Here is a 20,670-nt window from a genome sequence, read left to right on the forward strand (position 1 = left end):
TGTGTTTAATTTTCTAACAGGCGAGTTTATGAACCTGATTCCTATAATTCATGCCTATACAGTTCCCTGACCTGAGTTCCATCCAATGCAAACATTGGTTTTCCAGCAAAGGAGAAAGCTGGGATATGTGCTGCAGCAAGAAGGCCAAGCACAAGAGAAGAGTACACCCAGATGCTGCAGACTGCACAAGACAACCTTGCTGTGTCTCCCATAAAAGATGTGTTTGCTTTTAGTAGGTAGGCCTTGATCTAGGAAAAAACAGGAAAACAGTGGCATATTGCCTAGATACAGCCTGCAAATTAATTTCATTTAACCTCTGACGTCTTTCTCTTCTGACTTATACTGTACTTATGAAAAGAGTACACAGTTCTCAGACAGACAGTTATATATAGATGTATATATCTATATATATGGATAGATACAATTTTCCAGTTGATTTAAGCTTGTTCCTTTCCACTCAACAGTTGCTGCTGTCATTCCTTCATCTTTCTCCTCTGCTCTCATTTTTCCTTTCCATTACATTTGTCCTCTTGCCATTTTCAGTCTAAACTGGATGCAAAACCAAAAACATTCATTCTCAATCTATTAAAAATATTAAAAATGTTTATGAAAAGTAAATTCTCCCAATACATAGCATCTTGCTATATATAACTCTAATCACTGCATATAAAGCCTATCTTTAAAAGGTTCTAAAAACAGTGGGGTTTTCTTACAACATTCATTTGTCATTGACATTACCCCGTTACAAAAAGCAAAGTAACTATAAATAAAATAGTCAATATCTTAAAAGGGAAAACTATTAGAGCTAGCTATGGAGTGCTTAGGTTTTCACTCCTGAGGCTATACAGCAGTAAGCCCTCCATTAAAGTTCTGTTTTCTGAGGTCTCAGTGAGCAGCAAAAAATCCCAAAGATGTAATCCATGGCTTGCTTTTTTAATACTTTTTGTACTTGTTTGCATGTAAATAGAAAATGCCCTTTTCAGCTTTCGCAGTCTGGCTCTCAGAGAGGAAGTTCACCAAAAACTTTCCCATAGAGGTGTGTAATTTATAACATCAGTCAATGAGCAACTGGGTCTAGGTGCGAGGGACAGATAATAAATCTAAGTGTCCGAGATTTGCCAATTGCTTTTTACTTTATGACTTTCGGCAAAATATTTCACTATTCTTTATGTATATATGTAGAGTAATTTGTGACTGCCTGCTACCAGAATTTAACCAGATTAAATATTACATATGAAATATTTAAATTGTGTTTAGTATAACAAAGTTGATTCTAAGATTTCAAAAGCTGAGATCAGGGTCAAACTGAACATACATTTGCTTTTCAGCTATGGAAAAAAAAAAGAAATTTCTTTTTGTATTGTATGCTGAACAACACACCATAACTTTGCATGTTGAAAGGTTGCCTCTTTAGCACTATGATTTATTTAGAAAGGAAACAAATGTTCTGGGTAAGCAACCCAATCTTCATAAATATAAACAGTATTAACTATCAGGCAAGATAAATCTATGGTGCTATAAGTGAACCTTACTTTAAAGTAAGGTTATTGCTTGCAAAATGTGCCAGACAAAGGAATTATACGCATTTATTTTTTCTATTCTATTTCTCTCTCTGTCTTTTTAAGTTATTTGACCACCCTAGGCTCAGAGCTTGCACTTGCACATGAGTGTACTTTCCAGGTGGCTTCCCCCAGCCTTTCTAATGGGAGAACTTTTCTCTTTAAAGTGCACACAAACCATCATTTAAGTCTAAAGAAAAACATTGGCTGAGTGATGTCAGTTTTATGATGCTGTTTATTACCAGCTATATAATCCCAGTTTGAGGCAAGGATTACTCAGCACTTACAGATAATCCATTCAGATCACTGCTATATCAAATGAGGACAGCACAAGGTTATACCAATTTAATCACTTTAGTTTCAATAATCATTGCACAGAAGAAAACTACAAAGTGATACTAACATATGACTTCAATAAAAAAAATAGGTTTCTTTTAGCTCTCATGTTGCAAGCCACCCTGGTGAAAAGTAGAGAACACAAAGCTCATTCAGAAGCACAAGGAAATTGGGAGCACTAGGCATGTCCTGTGTTTCTCCAGTCTCTGCATAATCAGGGTCGCTTCACACATCAGCCCCCCAGATCAGTGAAACTGAAACTAAGTATTAATGAAAATTCAGAAATAATGTTATATACTGATATTTGCTCAGCCACATCAAGCATCAAGCCCATTTTGAGAAGCCGTGTCTAACTAAACATGATAGAAATAGCATCTTAATTGCTAAACTTACAGTCTGAGTTGTCACGTAATTTAGGAAGTAATGGGCCTAATATGTTACGACATAAATATCCTGAATACCTTTCCCTAGTTTTTAGGCACAAATTATTCTAAACAGGTCAGACACCACTCCAGTGGCTCCCCAGGTAATATCACTGAACTCATCATGGAATGTGTGTTGTGAGCATCTGCCTAATTCATTACCTCAGCCATGGAAAAGACTCAAAACCCAAGCAAACAAGTTTTACAAATATTCCCACAAAAGTTGCAATACATGAATCACCAGAAGTTTGAACTTGCAAATGACAAAGAGAGAGCAATTTGGTATATGTGAAATAGAGTATTCTGACAAAGATAAAGAGAAACCTCCAAGTAGAGGCTGGGGAGACAGGCATGAACTGCTCATAAAATCCCTCTCCTACCCATTCTTATATAAGAAATACAAGTCATTCCTACCTCTACGCTACCTCTTTCACAAAAAGATACAGTTACTTTAATAGCTGGGATAAATACATTACTCACAAGTCACTAGCATGCTCTCCTAGCCCTAGCTCTGCTGTGCAAGCAGACATCCAGCAGTGAATAATTTAGGGAAGCTTGTTTGGAGAAGGGTGGTGGAGGAAGGTAAAGAAAACTACTAACTCCAGCAGTGCCCCTCAATCATCTCCTAAAAAGGGTCAAAGTGCATCTGCCCTGAAAAATCCAGGCCATGTCTTGCCTAAATTCCTGACATTTTCAGAATTCCAGACACGATTAGGAGACCGTTAATGACAGGGAAAAGCACTGACCGTGAGCAGTACAAACAGCAATTATCAAATCCATTGCCAAGTTGATGTCCCACAAATGCACACTTTCTTAAGTGAAATGGTTCTGATAAGCAAAGCATGGCAGCTAAGGAAAGCAGAGCATGGCAGAGGAGTTCTTAGGTGAGTTATCTCCCTTGGGCTGCCAGGAGGTGCAGGAGATTCCAAAAGGCTGAAGTCATCCGAGCTAAGAGAAGGTCCTCAACATGGAAATGACACACCTTTATTATCACCAGTCTCCAGCCTGAGAGGAAACCACCCCACCAGCTAGGGAGTTATCTGTACCTTCTCCTAAGCTCTTCTCTTCTCTCACTCCTTCACTAAAGTATTTTATCAATGAAAACACAAACAAAACCCAATTTAGACCAGAAGAATCTTTCCTTTTTCTTTATTCTTCAAAAGAGAGCCAGCAGAATTTCAAACATCTTATGACTGGTGATGAGAACATGAAGAGAACATTTCACAGTATGTGGCAAACAAATTTTTAATTTAAATCATGTAGCAGTTTCATGAAAGAAAATTCCTTCTGGCATAGGCTAAAATGGTTACAGAATCCTGAAAACCAGTACCAGCCATATACATACTGATGTGACGGGAGGCAAGCTGTCACCAGCTTGAAGGCACTGACTGGATTCATAATCTTAAATTAATGTATATGGGGACAATTCATTGAATGCATTCCACTTTTATGTGTTATGTCAAAGAACCTATTTTCTTAATTGCCAGAACTGCCAGGAGGCACACAGTAACATATTAAGATGCCAGCTACAATCCATAATTTGCACCTCTGAAAGACTATTGAAAACATTGTGAAAGGTACAATAGAAATGATCTGAGGCATAGAAAATATCTTCAAGAGGCAGACATAAAGACTGAGCTTAACAAGGAAAAGACTGACAGACGACATGGCTGCATGCAGTTATGTCATAGAGAAAACCAGCAGGCTCATTAATTGAAGAGCATAATCCTCAGTGGTCAGAAGCTGATGCCAGATAAAGTTAAATTGAAAGTAATCATTTGTTTGGACTTCGTCAATCATCAACAAAAAGCTATCAAAGCAAACCTTCCTTAATTTCACATCAAAACCGGATGCCTTTTTGGAAGGCCTGTTTAAGTTAAACAGGAAGCCATGTGTTCAACATGGATAAGGGGATGAAGTGTAGCAGCTTGTGAGATACAGAGAGCAGAGCACACCATCGCCTTCCAGCTCCAGGCTTGGTGAATCCCTGAGGTTTTGGGTGGACTTGGTCTGATGCTGCCTTCAATCCTTTTTGTGCATTTCACAAAGCTGGCTTGACCTCCACGTACACACTGGTCTGCACTGTGCATTCTTTACATGAACCTTTCCTCAGCCCGTGTCAGAGAAAACTTGTTAGTTCACTAAAAATTCATTTGAACAAATTTAGCAAAAATAAAGACAAATAAATCAGCTCTGAAACCTGTGGCTGAGAACCTAATTTTCAAAATATGTGTAAGTTGGTGACATGAAAAGTCAATTTCCTCTGGAATGTGCTTCTCCTCAGCAAGGGCTATTTCAATGCCAATGTGCTCTCTCACATCATTTGGTTTGGCTGTGATGCTATTAAATGGAAGTGGCAAGATTTTTTTCTTTCCACAATGGCTAAAAAACGCTAATTTTCTGAAGTGACTGAGCAGGGTTTAAGGTCTAGGAGGGTTTATAGCATTAATATGTGCATTTTGGAAGAAACAAGGCCTGAAATTTTCAGTGTAAAAACCAGGGAATATTAGATTACAGTGACTGAGAAAAGCAGCAGGGAGAAGTTTCAGAGACTTGAAAACACAGCTACGCTAAAGCTGTGAGTGCAATTCCAAGAAGTGATAAACCAACCAAACAAAATAACCAAAACATCCAACTATCAATGGAGTTGCAAGGAGTGGGGCAGAGGGAAATCAAGCCTTATCCCTGCCCTGGGCTTCCTGCAGGGCAGCACAATGCAAAACATCCCTTTCCCTCAGGGCAGGCAGAGAAAACGGGGAAAAGCAGCAGCAGAACCCCAGCAAGGCTAGGAGCCCCCGAGGAGCAGACACTGTCTGCTCCATGCATGAGACCAAGAAATTCATGCCAACAGTGTGTTTTCTGAAGGGGCTTGGGGCTGCACGTGTTGCCCTGTAAGGATACAGGACATATTTGTATCCAAATATTTGAGATGCCACTCTTCAGACCCGAGCACAACAGGAGAGAGTGGAAAAATGCACAAAAAAAAATATGGAAAAAAAAAAAAAGGCAGCACAAAAAAAAAAAATAAACATGTACATATATATATATGAACAAACAAAGAAAGAAGAGGAAAATGGAATTTATGATGAGAAATCTTTCCTGTTCTCGCTGAGCCCACAAATCTTCAGGACCACCCTGGATATAAGTGAAAACATGCCAAAAAGAAAAGAGGAAATGCTTTTCACAGAGCAGTTACATTTCACCTCTCAGCTTTAGAAATGCCAGGCTGCCATTGTCAGAACTTATATAAGTGTGTGTGTGTGTATATATATATATATATATATATATATATATATATATATATAAGTACTTTTTACCCTCAATTTTCTTTTGTTATGAATCATTTTACATTAGCAATCTATTTTTAAAAATTATGACAAGAATCAATTCTCAGAAAGCAGCATCTGTCATATCCATTCCTAAAGGCAAACTTGTTTCATCCCATTCTGAATCCTGGTTAGTAAACAAATCCATAAATCCATTTTGACAATGTCATCAGATCAAGCAGTGCCTTTTGGAAGGGGGAGGGGGCATGACAGGACAAGAAAAAAATTCAGAAGAATAACAGAAGACTAAATTTTTTTTAATGAAGTGAAAAAAGACATGCCCAGTTCAGAGAAAAATAATTATTAAAACCCAAACCAACCTCATTTCTTCATATCCAGCAGCATTGAATAGAGCCTGTTTCCACCAGGAGTGAAGATTTTCCATATTCCATTTGGGGAAAAAAAGAAACCCTTCCCAATTACACAGCTATGATGGATTTTTTTGTTTGGTTGGGGGTTTTTTTTGTTTGTTTTGTATTTTGGGGGTTTTGGTGGGGTTTTTTAGGGTTTTTTAGGTTTGTTGTTGTTGTTGTTATTTTTTATTCTTTTGTGCCAAATCCAGAGCAGAAAATCAGTCACCTTCCTTCATTCATCTGAGGGGAAAAACTTGAAACACAGTTGTTTCCTTTGGTTGAGAACAAGGAGAGAGCCTGCAATACAAAACAATACCTGTGGTCTGAGTGCATATGCTTCATGAGATATTCATATGGGGTTAAAACATTCACATGTCTGACATATTTTTATCTGGCAAGGGACTACATGACATTTTCCATTCTAAAAGATGTGGAAGATTTTATAAAAATTAGCTTCCTTTAAAAGGAAAAAAAATAGCAACAACAAAATCAGAAGTGTTAGAATTTTAAAAAAATCCTGGATTAGAAAAATGGCCTTTTTTATGCCATGAATTTTAGCTAAACTAGAAATTTTCACAAATCTGCATATAACCTCACAGGCTTTTCTAGGGAAACTCCAAGTCCAGAACAATAAATTTTACAGAGACATTTGGAGTATGCCTATCCCAGTAAATGGCACAAGGGGATGCTCCCAGGCACTACAATTCGGCCATGTGTATCATTCACTTCTGGTGTAGTTTTGACTTACACTAGGGGGAACGGTCACAAACTGCTTCCAGGTGTAATTTGGAATTCAGCTTGGGTCCATTGCTAATGGGTGGAGGCTGTGGTGGAGGGTAGGAGTTTGCCAGCATAGCTAGGAGCTGCTGCACCTACAGGGCAGGGCAGTGGCCCCTGTTGAGTGCACCAGTCTGGACCACATGCCAGAAATTGATATTATTCCTAAGCAAGCACAGGCTGTGAGCAGCACGTCCAGAGCTGCTCCTTCTGTCATTAGAGAATGAGAGTCTCCATACGAGCCATGTCAAACTTCCCCCACAATCTCTCATGCAGTCCCAGGGCTTCCCACATCCTTTAGGATGAGGAAGGAGGAGAAAGCTCAGCTCCCTGTTCCCCACCCACAGACCCCACACAGAGCCCAAACCACCCCTTGGCCAACTTCACTCATCCCTTTATTCCTAACAGCAGAAAGCACACACAAGTGACTTGCTCACTACTTAAATAAAAAGTTACATGTGCTACGGGAGTGATTATAATTTGACAACACACATTTCATTTTACTTTTTATACTAATGTTGGAAGTTTTGCACCAATTTTTTATTAAATTTATGGTATTTTGGTTGACAAAGCAAATTCTGTGAAAGTTATGAAATGCCACGTTGAGATTTCTGTGCAAACATTACATATCTACGTCTCTGATGCAAGTTTCCTCCTAAACCAGTTTTTTTCCCCCCTTGCAAATTCCTCACTGCCAAATAAATGTATTTCCAGCTGTATCTGTGGGAAACAAATAGTGTCATACAATGAATGACCAGCTAGGAAATGCACACCTGTCATAAACTAAAGCACATCTCGTGGGATATATTATATTCCGTTCCCAACTTACCAAGAGAGAATACAATGAAAAAATGGATTGGTGTCAAATGCCAGATGTTTTCAAGCCTCTCTAATTAGGTAAAAATTAAACAACTGCTATATTCTATATTATAGATATTTTGCAGATGTGTAATTCACATAAACATAAAGTCTGATTTTCATTTACACAGAGGCCTCTTTGCACTGCTTTGGCATCACAACATTGCTTAATATTGGCCTTAGTTACTCATGCTTGCATTTGAAGTTACTTTTTTTTACTGAGAGAGCATAATAATCAATTTCACATAAGCATCCCAGGATAAAGCCCACAGTATGATGGGGAATAACTTTAGCAAGGAGTCTTGAGGGACACCAAAAGGAAAAAGAAGCTGTATTCTCTTTTATATTCCATGTAGAACAAGTCTGCTGAGAATGACTTAGGTTCAATTCATCTGTACTGTACATCTTTGCAAATGTCATCGCATATTTAGTTGTAACTGTGATTAATTTGCTCATGAGGAACACAAAATATTAAGCTGTTTCCATTACCTGCTCAGCCCTTCTCCTCAGGCTCTGCACAAAATCTGAAACTGAAAAACATCTAGGGAAAAAAATAATTAAGCAAATCCTGCTTGTACCAAAACAACAGCAGTTTCTCATCTTCCAGATTAAAATAAGAGGAAAATTATCATTAATCAAAGTAAAAGGGATGAAACTTTGTGTAAAAAAATAAATCCAATATTGAACTTAATTAACTACTTAATTCTGTTCCTAACAATCCAGGGGGGGAAAAAAGAGTTCCCATGTTCTTTCTTAATAAGAGGGCTGGTTCATCTGTTGTACAGAGTTATCATACATGAAGGATACTTTGGTGCAAATAGTTCTGCTCACAGGAACTCAGTATAATTTCTTTGTGCCTTCATCCCGAGTGACAATTGCCAGCACTCGATATAGTCAGATACATATTTGTAACCATAACAATTAAGGAGCTTTTAAAAGAAAGAATTTTCAGTTTACAAAGAACTAAAGACAGGGACGTGATTGACAATGCTTATCAGCATCAGATTCCAAGTATTTCTAATACAGTTTTCTCATTCTCCTCAGACAAGGAGGTTTGTATTAGCACTGCAACTGCAACACAGTCCCTCCACTGGGGACTGCTGCTGGGAAGAAAAGCCTGATAAACCATATGGTTAATAGAAAGAATGCCTGGACTGAAAATTATTATTACTTCAGAAGATTAGACAAACACATTCACAGTGTATCATTTTGCTCTTGGAGAAGATTCAAGCATGATTATTAATGTATTTGATTTCTTTCTCAGCATTCCTGAATTATTATTTATTTTTTAGCCATCTGGTCCAATTTTTAATTTTCCTTAGAGATGGGCAATCACACTATGTGCTTATGGTAACCATCATTTTGGTAAGGATTTTTTTTATTATTATAAGCAGTATCTGTCCAAATGATATTGAACTAGTTGAAAGCATTTGTCCAGAAAACTAACAAAACATCATGTGATAATCCTGATTAAAATGTTGGAAGTTTTCTTGTTATGTCACAAATTGCTCAGAGAAAGTGCATGTTACTCTAACCCCCATGTTCAGCTCCATTTGTAAGACAGCTTTGTGAACTATAGAGAAGTCTAGCCTTGTTTCTTGCTTAATTTCTTGTTCCTTTTGTGAATAAATTCAAAATTACAAGGAGGGAATCGTTTTTCACATGCATGGAGCTTAAGGATAAAGGCTGCCACCTGTTCATGGACAGCATATGCAGAAGTAACCTCAAATATGGGCTGACAAGGCAAGGAAAGCCCAGGAGACATCAACAGTTGGGCTACAAACACCATCCCAGTGATCCAAGACACTGTGCAATATGCATGTGGGATAAGTATGTCCAGTACTATGTAACATACACTAGAAATCACACATAAATCATATTCCTCCTGATGCAGTCTAAGCTGCAGGACATCTGTGATGTCAATACTTTCATAACTTTCCTGTAACTTTTCTCTCATTTTCTTACCTATTATGTCTCCATTTTTCTCTTCTTCTCTAAACTTTTATTTAATACTTGCTTTGCTACTTGTTAACCTTTTCTTCAGTCATCTTTCTTCCTTGTGAAATAATGGGGATGATTTCATGGCATGATGCAGCTTTATCCAAATGCACTTGTTCAGGTTCTGGACAGGAAGTGTCTGGATGCATTAGCATGCACTCCCAGACTAAATTTGATTTGCTAGATACACCTCAGAGAACTGTTGGTACATCTGCTTGGAGTGGCCATGCCTTGGTGTTTCAGTAAAACTTTGCTGCACCTCGCTGTGTCAACAGACACTGAGCACACCTGCCTCAGAGGCTCAGGCTAAGGATCACCGTGCATTTTATTGAAACAGTGGGCACTCTCAGTTCACTTAGGCACAAAAAAGCTCCACAAATCTAATATAGGTCACAGGATAAAAACAAATTACACAGGCACTTTCCCTTCTGTATCTTTCTCTCTACAACAACAGCACAAAACAATTAAATACCAATAACAAATATGCAGTATCCATCACAGCAACACTTGACTCAGTGGAGGTATTGAAGAGGGCAGACTGATAGCTGCACATATTGCCATCTTTAAGAGCTTAGCACTTAGGTAGGATGTGTTAGAGAGAACTTGCCTGGGGAGTTGTGGTCAAGGGGATCATAGAGGAGGCAGGAAGTGGCTGCTCCACCCTACTCACAGCAGGTAGCCCGAGGAGCTTCAGGTTCCAAAAGGATGCTCCCAACCTGGCCCCCTGCCTGCCCAGCTATGCTTCCCAAGGTCTGTCTGATGACAGCAAGTTGTTCCAAGAGGAGTCCCACAGTAGGGGGAGCAAGGTGAAATACACACCTACTTCATATAGAGCAGGAGAACTTCTTTCATTTTCCACTTGTCCAGCAAAACTCTATGTGTGTGAACATGGAAGACAGACGAATGGCTGAACTGGAGCTGTTGGAAACTCCTCACAAACATCTGCATCACTCAGTGACTTTGGGAAATATCAGTAAGGCTTTTTGGGATAGGAGCCAGGGCAATTTCAGTAGGCATTCAGGTAGGGGAAAGGAAGATTATCAGCAGTGGTAAACAATGGGAACAGAGACCTCCATCTCTCCCTGCTGAAAGCCAACTCAACCATCCATTAAAATATTCCTCTTTACTCCAGCACAAGAACAGCTCTCACCTCCCCTACAGCCAGAAAGTACTTTGTGCTCTAACCAGACTGCCCTTACCCCCACACACAGACCAGACATCCTGATTCCCTGTCTCTGCTCCTCACCATCCTGCCCATTCTCACCAAGGAAAGAATTTCCTTCCTCCAGTAAGAAAGAGCCCCTTGCTTTCTCTTAGTCACCCTTCACACACTCCTTCCTACACCCCTGTGCTTCCATCAGCAGTGACACCACTGGGAAAGAAGCTGTGGGAAATGTTCTCCTTGTACCACAGGGAAAAGGAAGCCAGAGTCAGGAGGGTCCCATAGGTTGGACCTGTGGGTCCTGCTACCCCACCAAAGATGGGCACCAGTCACCATGCCTCCTGCAGTGCCCACTTCCCCTGGGGCTTCCTCCTGTAGCTGCACCAGCATCACAAGGCATTTGGTGAACAGATACTCCTCCAAAAGCTGGTCTTCAGCAGGAGCACCACAGGCAGCCACCAGTCACCCTCTCCTCATTCCTCTTCATCTCTGTGGATAACTGCCTTTGGCAATCATATCATTTAAAGAGCCCTATGGTTTTACTTCCACCTACTCCTTTTCCCAGCAATTCACTGAGTCCCTGGCCACCCAGACACCTCTCCCCTGAGCCTTCCCAGCCAGGAAAAACTGCTGCTTGGGGGCCCCAGAACAGACCCAGCTTTTAAGATACACCAGTAGCAACAACAAAATGGTTTGGAAAGGGTTTTAAGTACATCTGGTCCTCTAATGAGTTTGTATCACGGCCGCTTAAATGCAACTGAGGGGATAGAAGTGAGAGGGAATCAAAGGATCCCTTTGTCCCGTGGGAGCACCGAATACAATATATCACCAAACCTCATCTGTCTTAATAGCTTCCCTTCCCAAACACACCCTGGGCCTTGTAAAGCAAAAAAGAGTCATTAGACCATCGGCCTCACCTTAAGGAAGTTTACTGTCGATCTGTAATCTCTTGGGTTTTATCTCTGAGAAAAGAGCAGTGGCACGTCTGGAGGAACCTCTGTCTACGTCAGCCCCTATGGCCCTGTTTGCTTACCCCCACTGTGAGCCTCCTCAAGAGCTAAACTGCAAACAAACCAGCTCCTACTTTCAATAAATTCAAAGACATTCTTTGTTGAGATGTACTGGGAATCTTAAGTGCCAAAACAAAATCCTTATGTTCCAGTCCTTAGCATAGAGATTTAAATGGGATGTCTATTTCTTTAACTTTCTATTTTTAAAGATCATTCCAGTTCTTACTATATCAGTATTTTTATTCTGAATATGAGCATTCCTATCACAAAGGAGGAACAGATGGACTTTCTGCTCATTATTGTAAAGCAATTAACTCACTCATATTGACTGGGTCAATATTGAACTCCTGAGCTTAAATGTTATCAGGGAGGGAGGCCCTTTCAGAAATCCTCTCCTCAAAACCGCAGTATTTCATGATGTGTGTAACTCTGAACGTCTTAAATGAAGCATTCAAGTGTAAAGAAGAGAAGGATTTTCGTCTGTGATTATGAGCACCTTTCTATTGGATTGGTCAGTTATCACACATCGCCTTCCAAGTAAAATAGATCACTAATCTTTTTGAATGAACATGTATCTGCATTCTAGAAATAAAAAGATTAATCAGAAAAAAAAATCTTCTGAAACCCGTGTTACTAAATCATATAGAGGAAACAAAATAGAAAGTTTAACAAAGATCATTTTACCTAAGCTTGCTCAAATAGAAAAAAAACAAAACAGGTGGATATGTGAGTCATAATTGATACAAGCAGTCTTTATAATTTCAACTCAACATCTAAGTATCTTCTTTATAAGTCTGATGAAATAATTTTTAAAAATCTGTTTATCAAGTTCATCATGCACAGAACCAGATATAAATGGCTTTAAACTAAAGCAAACGAAGTTCATGTTAGATGGTTGGTCCTGTAAAGCACTTGAGAAAGATTGCCTCAGGAAACTCAGAGATTCCTATAACTGTAATTTCTGAGAACAAGTTAGACAAATTGTCTTATCTATATCTTTGACAAGACATATATAATATATTCACCCAGGCCTTCTTGGCTCAGGAAGGAACAAAAAATTATTCAGTGAAGATCACTGTTCTGTGTTATCACCATAGGGATATTAATTTTGAATTGCACAGTATTTACTACCTAGTATTTAAGAAACATGTAGTGTGAGTTCGTATTTTTGCAGCTTCCTTTCTTAATCAACAAAAAAGAAAACAGCAGAAAAATTGTTTCGTTACAGCCTTTGACATATCTATAGCAAAGTCAACAATTCAGAAGTTTCAGCACCCATTCTCATGTTTGTTAATGGGATTTAATGGTTTTCATAAAGGGCTAGCAGACATGGGCTGGTTTCTAGAGACATTACCCAGAAATACATTGCTATTGGTGGATTATTTCAAATGAAATATCATTTAAAGCAAGTTTTATTTGTTTCACCTGTGGCAGATGAATTTGGAAAAATAGTTCCTCTACCATCATCTTGAGATCACAGAAGAAGTCTCAGACTCCTACCAACAACTGCATGAGTTGACTGTGGAGATGCTACACGTCACACGTGATGGAGTAGGGAAATGCAGAACTAGGGTTTTACAAGCAAACTTGAAGAGAAGAAAGAATTTAAAATCTCTTTTAGGGCATTGTGAAACATTAGTATGCTAACTGATTCAAAATACATTTTTCAGATTTTATTAAAGCACCTAATATCAAGTTATTAAGAAGAATTTTTTTTTATCCTATGCTTCCTCTTACTTTTTCTTCAAAAGCAACATGGTCAGTAAGTGTTTAGGCATTGATTTTCACAGACTTACATTAGAGCTCAACTCAGCTGCATATGTTTTTTAGAAAACAGAAACATACTTTCAAATCTTTAGAAACGGTTTATTATTTAAAGAATCATATTTGATCAATGAATTGTGATGAAGTGTACAAAAAACAAAACACAGAGAATGATGATTTAGGCACGGGTAATAAAGAACTTGCAGACAAAAAGCTTTGAAAGCAAAAATAAAATAGCAAGAATTGAAGAGCTATTAATAGCACATATGGAAAGTTCTGAGATAAGATAAACCCGAAATACTCTGAGGTGTCCATTGAAGTCAATGAAACAACCTTCACTTTTCTCTGCTTTACCAGCAACATCACTTTAGAGTCCTTCCTGGCTATGTGCACCCAAGGAATATATTCTCCTGAAAAGTAATTTGGTGAATTGAACACTGGGAGGGTGGAAAAACTCATTATTTTATTAGAAACCTGAACTTCTTGGATCTGTTGCTTTGGCTACATTTGCCAAGGAGCAAAATGCACTGGAAGAATAATTTAAAAATCAAGGAACATTTATTCAGCAATGACATAGTTTTCCATTTTGGTTATAAATGTTTTAAGGTATTTCTAGGTTTGCTGTTATAGCTCTTTGTTTTAGTACCGTCATTGTATCCTATCACATAATAAATATTAGCATGCACAATGTATCAGTTTCTATAAGCTGCTGTGCATATTTCAACACCTACCTTCAGTAGCCTTGTCCAGGTAATGACTTAATCATAACTGTACCAGAGCCTGTACATTTGAGCTTTTGTATTTTTTAAAATTATCTCTAAGTTGTACTTAATCTGGGTCCTCCATAAAACAGCCCTCATTAAGATTTCCAGTAAAGAATATTCCTAGTACAGTCTGTGTGGGAGCTGAGGTTCATACCTGTGCAAGCACATACCATATCAGAAGTTCAGGCTCATGGGCTACACCTGACAAAGTTGATTTAGGTACTTAGGGCCTAAAGGAAAGAGGAAGAAATTTATTCTTAGGAGCAATATTTACAGACCAACACGTTTTGGTGTTTGAAATTTCCTTTTCTCACGCGCACATAAGACCACAGCCTGACATCCCAGCAAGAACTGAGCTCATGTCTTTGGGCACAAGAGCACTGACTTACCCCTTAATAGTACTTACATTATTGAATAAAGTCAGCAGTAGTTGTGTCTACTTCGTTGAAGACATGGTTAGAGCACTTCTCCTTTTGAGCTTTAAGCCACGACTCAACTTTTGCCAGAGACTGTCATGACCAGGCAGTTCCTGGGGAAAGAGACAGATAGGCTGACCACTTTCCATCCTTCATATGGATCAGAACAAAGGGCATGCATTGGCACAGGCACTGAAGTGCTGCATTTAAGGAAGGAAAACAGAATTAAGACCAAGACCTGCTAACACACATTCTGTGAAACACCTGCTGAAGACCATGGTCCAACATGAAATGTAAGATCTGGAGTTTGGTGTCACGGGCTCCAAGACTAATTATGCCACAGAACACAGTGGACAATTTGATAGCTATAATTGTGTCAACATTTCACTTTTCCAACCTGCAAAACTGAGATAATTCAATCAAGCTAATCTGTAAAGCATGTTGATATCTAGGGAAATGCACGCTGTGGAGAAGGTTACATTCTCTTGCACCTGCTTTGAATAGGAACTGAATCTAGCTCATGTTGTAGTTCATTTGGGTTGGCTGGTTTGGAGGTGCCCAGTATTAAAAGTATGGCAGGCCTGAGCTGTTTGGAGCCCAGTCTGAAAGGAGCAAACTTATCTGCTTAAGAGATTTGACATGGTGAGATCCAGTGTGTGCACGTGTGTGTGAAGCTGCCCTACCATGGAGATCATCAGCCTTCCTGATCCAGAGGGATGAGCAGCACAGAGGGGCTCTCACTCAGCACCACACAGCTGCAAGCAGGGCTCAATCGTGGCTTCACGTCTCCTAAGACCAGGACTGCTAAGTTTTGTTTCCCACAAATATCCCAGCAGCAGCATTTCACTCTTTCCCTTCAGGCAGTCTCTGACTGTGGTCCAGCCCTGCCAAGGGAAGGGATAATAAGGAAGGGAGGGAATGTATGCTGTTACATAAATGCTTCCATAGGCCTGACTACTGTTTCCTGAGAAAGGAAACTCCATTCATCAAGTCTGTAATAAACTGACGTCTCATCAGCAGGGGAAACAAGAGGAAGGTACTTGTGAAGGGAGAAATCTGTCCCTCTACATACATGAACTGTTTTCCTTTGCATGCCTAATCTGTGAGGTGACTAAAGTTTCACCCACTAGTGCTATAATACTCACATGGGAAACATTAAGTTAAATATTACAAAATTAAAGTGTAAGAGTTATTGGAAACTAGAGCCGAACAAAATATTAGAATTTTCATCCCAGGGGAAATTCTAATATTTCAACATTTGTTTTCATCCAAAATTAGAATGGAAATGTTGAAATACCTCGGATTTCAGAGAATGAACATGTTCTCAGCTACTTTAACATTAAAATGAATTTGACAAAGGTGTTACAACTCCTCCTGGGAATTGTTGTTAAGGTATTTTGTACTTAGAACCATGTTAACAAGGGATATTTCATTTGTGTTATTGAACCAGAACTGTAAAAAATGCTTGGGGTTAGGCAGAACTTTCATTTAATTTGTTTCCTTTGAGGTTATTTAACCCTTGTATTCCCTTTAGCAAATGAGAAAAAACCCCACCAAACAAACAAAAAGAGAGAAAAAAAGTCTTGTTCTGTTCTGAAAGGGGAACAAGTTTTGCAGCCATTCAGTTTGAAGATATTCAACAGTTTTCTGGATTTCATATCTGATCCTCATAAATGGTTCTTTTTATGGTTAAATGTCAAAATGAGAAAAAAGTAATTCTGTTTCACGTGTTATTGCTGAGAGTAGTTATTAACACAGATTCAGTAAATTACTTCAGTTGATCCACAACTAAATTCATGAAGAAAATAAATCACTGAAAAAAATCTCATTTTTAAGACATCTTCATAGGCTTCCTTCTTTGATTGTGTGCCCCCATAGTTGATCTTCAAGCTAGGAAGTTGCAATCCTCTCATGGTGTACTTCAACACTGACACCTTCACAAGTAGCATCCTGGAAACTTACTATTTTTTCTTTTCTCTTCATGAGGAATAATTCTTTTGTTCTGCTATTGCATTGCTTGGTGCTGCTTACTGGGTAGGTCACTTCTTTTATTTGAGTATTGCTGGCATGCTGGCTGAAGTCTGTGGACTAAGTAAGTGATGGAAGTATGAGCAGAATGGAAAAAATCTCAGGAAAAAAATGCCCTTATGGATGTGAAAAGATATCTTTCCATAATTAAATGCACACTAAAACACTTGAGAAGCAAAGAGGGGGGACCCCACTGTTCAGATTCATTTTGCAGATTTAATCAGACTAGAAATTTTCCACTTACTCACAGATCATTCATAGATCTTCTGATGTTAGTTTAGTCGGCTGGTATTTTCTAAGGTCTCAGGCCATTTTTCCTTTTAAATAAATAGGACCTAAGACCTCAGATGTCTATATACACACTTTTTTTAAAAATTCCTGTCCATATTTTTTTTGCTGCTCTCATACAAAGGCTAAAGGTTAGGGTTTTAGCTTAAACATAATATTTTCATGGTTCATAAGAAAATCTGTATTGGTTTACATTTTTGGCAACTTTCATTATACCCTAGTGATTCCTAGAAGTCCTTGTACTTTCCTGCTGGTGAGAGATACTTTCCATAAAATAACACAGTATAAAAATAGTAATTATTAACTCACTGTGATGTATTTTCTTAAGGTGCAAAGAGTGTATCCAAAGGAATAAATATATTCAGTGTCCAGTTTTGTGGCTGTATTTTCCAGTTAAAATTATTATGTTGTAAAAATGTACTTTAAAACCAGCATTAGAAGTTTCCCCAATGTGAAAGACAGGAAATATTCCTAGTTCCTTGTATTGTCCCCATAACTCTTATGTCTGACAGAAAGCTAGAGTAGAGCTTTTAAAGAGAACTTAAAGAGGATTTTAAAGGGTCTGTGCACTGCAGAAAAGTCCCACTTTGAAAGCAGCTCTAAAAATAATTCCAGAAATTCCAGCTCTCTGCTCTGACACATTATCTAGGTAGATACCTGAATAAAATATATTTTAAGGCTGCAGATATTTTATATTCAGTATACTGATGCAAAATAACTTTTTCATATCATTTTTTCCTAAAGAATGTTTGAGTTGTCACAAAAGTGTGGATTCAGCAAATTCAAAATAATGCACCTAAAAAGCCAGGCCATTACACCCCACCTATGCACAGTGCTGCTCAACTCAGCTAAGGTCTAGAAGATATCTTCTGTAGAGGTAAAAGGCTCTGTGACTGGGAAAGGTTAGTGACTGATGTGCAATGGGCTGGCCTTCACACAGACTGCCTGAGTTGAAGATGGACATTGTGATGAAAGGTGATCCTCCCAAATCACAGGAATCCCTCTGAGCTAACTTCATCTCCCGCATCTCTTTGCCTACTCTAAGTACAAATAAAGAGTGGCATTTGTTCCCAACAAGGTTTTAACTTTACACCCCTGAAGCAGACTGTGCTTGCTGCCATGAGCCTTCCTCGGCTACAGAAGCTGAGCCTATTAATTAGGCTGAGGGACGCTCAAGTCTTTGCAAATGATCCTTGTCTTGCTGCATTTAGGACAGTGCAGGACCATACAAGCCCCAGTTTTGTGTGAATCTCTAAGAAGGGTAAATGAATAATAGTGCTTCAGGGGATTTTCTTGTGGCTATTCAGTATTGATAAATATATTTTTGTCTTTTTTTGGAATTCACCTCAAGAAAGAAATGGAATTTTATTCCATTAAAGCTTTTATAATCTCTCAGAATTACTTTTCTCCACCAAATGCCTCTGAATGTTCATACCACATTGATGCACTCTAAGATTGGAATACATTAACAGACTGAAAATATTTTAAATTTTATATGCCTGTCTTTACCAAACACTGACAAGAAGTCGTCTAGATACATTTACAGAACAGAAACAGATAATGAAATAAATAGTTCTAATAGTGTGAGATGTGCAGAAATATACCCTATAACATATTATATGTCACCAAGAAAAAAAGTTGATCATATTTAGTCTGCAGACAAAAATCTAATAATTTCTTAAGTTAAAAGTTAAGTTAAAAAGTATCGATCAAAAATTACATCCAGAGGCATTTCATGTTACTTTGAAGTAAAAAGCAGAGCTGCAAGAGAAGATATGGAGTAAAAAGGCAACCCTGGTAATTTTCACATAAAAAATTCATCCACAGATCCAAAACAAGTAGTAGTATATGTATTTTAAAGGTGGAGAAATGCATAAGCAAGAAAAAGGAGCATTAGCTTATTTGATTAGGTTGTTTAATTCCCTTCCACTGGATTTCCACTTGGATGTGTATTCCAACATGTAGCTGTAAGGTCCACAGAACCACATACAGTAAAGTCATATATTAAAGCAGATTAAATAGAGTGAAACAGCGAAGGTTATGAATGGACACTCTAACTAAAAAGTGCAAGGGATGAGTGTGGGTGACAAGCTTTAAAGGAAATTATTATTAGCAGGACAACATTATGAGACTCTAAGGCAAATGCTGTGATTTCATTAAGTGTATTTAACTACCTTAATATTTTAATCAGAAAGTGAAATGAAAAAAATTAAAATCATGCTTAGCAGAAAATAAACTCCTACCTCCTAACAACAAAACTTTACATGCTTCTCTAAGAATAGCAATGGCACATGTTCACCAGAGACTGTGCAATTCTCACAAGTAAAAGCCCAAAGTTAATAGTTTTGTCACACTGAAAAAGAAAAAAACATAACTGTTCCTAGACTGGACATGTGTACTAGAGGTTGCACATTTACAGCTTATTAACAAAAACAGAGATCTTGCCACAGATTTTGAGAGAGGCAGGAGCAGATCCAAACTGTTTTAGCTAAAAAGAATGAATACCAAACTACCCCTTATATTCATATATTCTGTTTTACTTCTTGTATTCCAAATTCCTGTCCCTTTATTAAAAAAGTGTCCACTTCTCTAATTTTTCTAATCTTTTTTCCTTTTATAACTTTGTGTGGACATGCTGAACAAGTTATTTCTATTTATTAACTTCAGTCTATGAGGCAAATTCTGAACATGCCAAAACAACTCATATAGATTGAGCCAGATAACGTGTCTGGTATCATATTTTGCAGAATACTTAAGTTACATGAGTAAACACACATACACACTGTGAGCTAATTTTTTTTTGAGATATGTTCACTTTAATATGGTTTCCAAATTCAAATATTTTCCAAAAAATATGATATGTTCTTTAATCTACTGATCTTCATGTCAAGCAACTATGAGTACAAAATGAGTATTGTATATAGTCTGTATCACATCAGAACCAGCTGGCTTGAAAATTTCTCTTGGGATGAATGAGGGGAAAAAAAAAAACCCTTTAAAATAAAATAATTCTAAGAATCCAGTATGACTCTTAATGAAGAATCTTCCATAATGATTTCACAACCTAGGTCATATTATATCTGAAATGATAAGCCAAGTTATATTTGAAGTGATACAGGGAAAACAGTAAAAATCGAAGCCAAGTCTAGTAAATCATCAGTTGTAAAAGATGAAATACTTAAGGAACCATTGACATAAAAGGACACTTGCAGCAATGAGCAAGGAGGATCAGATATGTTTCATCTTCTAATACTCCATATCTGAAAGAAAAATTGTTCTTTTCATAATGTAACTTCAATTCCAACAATTTAAAACAGTTCCAGAGCAAACAGCATCCAGTCAAGAGTCCCAACAGGTAGTTATTGCTACACACTTAACACATGAGCTCAGATACTTGAATATTCTGCTTTTAGGGGAAAAAATACTGCTTCTTTTTCATGTAGAATTTCCAAGCATTGAAGACTTTTTAATTTTTTTTTTTGTGTAAAATGCTGCACATTTCCATCTTATATAATTTGGAGGCACAAATCTACCAAGACATTGTGTTGCCTGAATGATTCAGAACAGCCATTCCTTTCTGTCCTAGCCAAGGTAAAATTGCCTTGGGAA

Source organism: Sturnus vulgaris, chromosome 2, assembly GCF_052056855.1.
Source record: "Sturnus vulgaris isolate bStuVul1 chromosome 2, bStuVul1.hap1, whole genome shotgun sequence".
In the NCBI taxonomy this organism is placed as follows: Eukaryota; Metazoa; Chordata; class Aves; order Passeriformes; family Sturnidae; genus Sturnus; species Sturnus vulgaris.